The 4,471-nt window shown below is 36.2% G+C and overlaps 1 long non-coding RNA gene across 1 annotated transcript; it reads right to left on the reverse strand.

Moving 5' to 3' along the window:
* Positions 1-712: 712 nt before the first annotated feature.
* LOC306652689 lies at positions 713-4,135 on the reverse strand. Its single transcript, XR_013761513.1, has 3 exons — positions 3,725-4,135; positions 1,846-2,002; positions 713-1,392 (listed from the first exon to the last, which is right to left on the reverse strand). It is a non-coding gene; the product is annotated as an uncharacterized lncRNA (long non-coding RNA).
* Positions 4,136-4,471: the final 336 nt, after the last annotated feature.

Here is a 4,471-nt window from a genome sequence, read left to right on the forward strand (position 1 = left end):
ATGGCTAGTCTATAACATTTCTTTTCCTCCTAAGATCAGTATCCCTCAACCAATACGCAAATGGGCTTGGAATCAAGATGAATTGTGTTTCCAGGTATGGTGGCACACACCTGAACTCCGAGCAGCTCAAAAGGATAAGGTAGGAGGGTTGTGAGTTCAAAGCCAGCCTCAGCAACTGAGCAAGACCTTGTGTCTAAATAAAATATAAAAAATTGCTGGGGATGTGGCTCAGTGGGTTCAATTCCCAGTACCAAAAAAAAAAAAAAATGGGGGTTGAATTTGAAACCCCAAATAATTTCCACTACACCACATGACATATTTTTTCTTATTATTTTAGGATTTAGTAACACTTAGTCAAGAAAGCAGGATTTCTACTTGTGTGCCTGTTAAGTGCGTTTATACATACTACTATATAATATATCTTTTTTATGATTTATGTATTTGTGTAGAGTGTCTTTTGCTTACCATCTGATATCTGTTATGGAATAAACCATGGCTAGGATTCGATAGGTTAAAGTCTACTTCTGGAAATGTTCTGGTTAAAGCTGTCTGCTCTCATTCAGGGCAGTGTCTTTCCTATTGTTTTGAACCTGAGAAGAAATATTGGTAAGGAATTGTAATCCTCTCCTGAAAGAAAAGCAGGCAGGAGACTTGCCTGCAGCTATGTCTGTATATATATATAAACAAAACCTTTTCACATAGGAAACTGGTTATGAGATTTCCTATCTGGGACCAATGGAAATCCTGGTTCAGTTTATAACAAGGACATACATGATCCAGAAGTAATCTCAATGTTCCTTTATGAATCAGCAATTGATACAGGTTTCTATGTCATTTTATAAACATAGCTGAACATGGGTTATATAGGCATGGAACAGAGAACTATTTTATTGGGGACATAGAATAAAAGGAGGACAAGGAGAAACATGTTAGTTGCACCACCTTAAACCACTACAGAATTGGAATCTGGAATTCAGACAAGGAAGACTCAATCTTTAAATTCAGGCATGTGCATCACATGGGTGCCTACAGTGAAAAGGTCATTACAAGATTTGAATGAAAATTCATGTGAGTGACAGACAATGGATCAACAATTAGTATCTGCATGGTGTCTTTCAGGTTTTTTGTCCAGCTGTGGGCCACAGCACATACTTATATTGGTAGCCTCCATGAAGCACATTATCCATCTTTATCTTTGAAAATTATTCCCATTGTAGAGATGAGAAAACACAGGTTTCTGGACATTAAATGGTAACTCAGCAGCACACAGAGATCTACCCAGAGACAGAACTATATGAAATCCCTTCAAAGCTTCTCAAAGGCTGGTTAGTTCTTGATATGAGGATGTTGATCTGGAGAAATAGTACTTTCTTCCCATTTTGAAGAGAGTGCCTAGAGAATACATCACAGAAGCAACACAGATTTTTTTTCTTCTTTCATATTAATGAACTCTTCAGAAACAGATCTACCAACCCAGATTCTTTATGAGGGTAAATATTTGAAAACTGCCAGGTACAAAAACAGCACATAACAGACCCAGAGCCCGTGTATGACTTGGGAAAAAAATGAATCTAAAAGGCATGTAATAAATTGAAAAAATATGTAACTACTTCTAAAAATAAATATTCTCTTGTTGCTATCTCCACGGCATGTCATTCAATAAATAAGAAATCATGTGTGAATATTTCTAGAATTTGACAAATCTTATCCCATGTGATTTTGTATTAAACTCCAAAATCCAGACTGTAGAATGCATGATCCACTGTCAAAAACATTTAAAAAAAAAAACCTCAAAGAAAGAGAAGTGGATGCTTTTGTGAATGTGTCATTCAACAATCTACTTACCAAATTATTTTGAGAAAATATATTCATTTTCCTACAGTCATGAGGAAGAGAGATTTCCCTTATTCATTTTTCCTATTAGAATTTTCAAAGATAATCCCTAGAATCCCATTTAAAATAATCTCCAAATATAAGACAGACAAGAAACCTATAATGTATACTCAAGGAAAGAAAAAAGGCAAATCAATGTTTTTTAATAATTAAAAATAGCACCATTATTTCCAGAAATCAAACTCTGTCTTTTATCTTTGAAACCAGAAACCACAAAAGAAAAGCAGGTAAGAGTCTTGAACAACCAATTCATGTGGAACATATGTAAGTGTTCAATGAGCATAAAAAAAATCAACACTTTTGAAATTAGAGAAATATAAAATAAAATCTCATCATAGACAAAACTAAATAGTAATTTTGAAGATATAATACTCAAAAACTCAAGAGGAGTTTAAGTTATTTTCTACTAGTGGAAACTTTTCTGCTATTGAAGATACATGATACTACCCACCACAGAAACATTGAAATTACAGCACATGTGAACATGATAACCAGTAAGAACACAAGAGAACTCATCCAAACACTGAAACACAGGCAGATGTTTCAAGAGAATGTACATCTGGGAAGAGAGAAATAGTAATTTTATACTGGGGAAAATGGTCACTAGGGGTCAGTCACATTTTTGTTCATGGTATATTCAGTTTAAGAGTGATATAAAACACCACATTTCAGTTTTATATAGGTGCAATATGCATATGATGTATTCACAAGTATACATGTTTAGAAAATAGGTAGAACTTATGAGAAAATAAAATTCATCAGAAGCACAAAAAAACAATTACAATCCCATGTGTAGATGATAAATCTCATCAATATAAAGATGACAATTTTCCCCAAATTAATCTACAATACATTAATCAAAATCACCATGTACATATATGACTATATTACAGTGAATTCTACCTTTATGTGTATCTATACAGCAGTAATTTTTTAAAAACAATAAATAGAAGGAAGACAGGAAGGTAGATGGAGAAAGAAAAGGGAACAACTGGGCACTGAAGTGAAGAAAAGTATATTCCATGCCTGCATGATAATGTCAAAATGAACCCAAATATTAGGTATAACTATAATCAATAATAAAAAAATCAAAGTGAATTACTTTTAATGAAAGAACCAAAGCATACAGTTCTAAAGTTCACCACAAAGTTAAATATATATAAATTTAGCCAAAAAACTTTTCAATTATAAGAGCAAGAAAAGTCTCATCATTACCTGACATTCACAAATATCATGAAACTATACTATTGTGATAATCATCAAGGAATAACAATATAAAAAAATGCATAAATGAACCCATATGTATGTAAAAATTACATACTTAATTGTAATAGAAAATCTAGGTAAATCAGACCACAAGGCCAATCTTAGCAACTGAGCTAGACCCTTTCTCAAAATAAAAATTGAAAGTACCAGGGATATAGATCAGAGGTGAAGTATTCCACCGTTCAACCTTCAGTTAAAAAAAAAAAAAAAAGGAAATTAAATTAAAAATTAAATGAAAACTAGCTCGCTCAGGAACAAGCAGAACAGACCATAGCTCGTGTCCGGGAAGATGCTGGGCTACAGGCACAATACTGCCAGGTAGGATTTGAGTCGGGGCTGAGGGTCCCCTGCAGGGATAAGAAAGGCTGTGTGGGGTCTCTGCCACTGATATTCTCCCCACCTGGATGGCCAGTGGTACCCCCAGAAGAGGGCTCAGACCTAGACTTGAGAGACTGCCTAGAGTCATATCCAACAGCTCCTGTTCCCCCAATAGCCAGTACCCGGTTCCAAGAGTCTCTCTCCCACAGCCTTCCTCCCCAGACTCATGATGCCACTGCACACTCACCATTTCCTGGTGCTCAAAAACCAGGCCTGCTCCCTGGGGATCGTCAGCACCCCCACAGCAGAGCAACCGGGGACTACAGAAAGTGAGAGTGAATCCTATTGCCCAATGGCAGGAATGGCGGATGCAGGAGAAAAGAACCCCGCCAGATTGTGGAAGCCCGCCTCCTCCTCGCTGGCTGCACACAGGATTGGACAGTTCTCACTTAGTGCTCCTGATTGGACAGGACTTCAGACCATGCCCACAGTCTTAGCACAGGGAACCTTCTTTTTGAGTGACAGGGAATAATGTCCAATCCAGGCATGAATAAGGCCAGAATGACAGGCTCTTGGTTGCACTTTATTTTTCTTTTGAGATCTGGTAATTACACCCTAAAGCCACCAAACAGCAGGACATTTGCTTCACCTTGCATATAAGGTCATTTCAGTTTATGACTTTTTTTTGTCTCTATATTATTCATGAATGAAAATAATGTGATGACAATTACTATAAGATCTTATTTAACTTTTCTGCTCTCTGGTCCTGTTAGAAGACAGATTGAACATTGAACTGGGAAACAACCCGTACAGCAACAATGTCGACTGAAAACAACACGTAAGGCACAAGGGTAATTTAAATATTTCTAGTATTCACATTAATAACATAAAAAAAAACAGTTGAAATTCAGCATATACAGAATGGTAACTCTATGTGACTAATACACAGCACAGCACCTACTTGTATCAATATTACCCATGAAGCCCTTAGCCA

Source organism: Sciurus vulgaris, assembly GCF_902686455.1.
Source record: "Sciurus vulgaris genome assembly, contig: HiC_scaffold_442_arrow_ctg1, whole genome shotgun sequence".
NCBI classification, from domain to species: domain Eukaryota; kingdom Metazoa; phylum Chordata; class Mammalia; order Rodentia; family Sciuridae; genus Sciurus; species Sciurus vulgaris.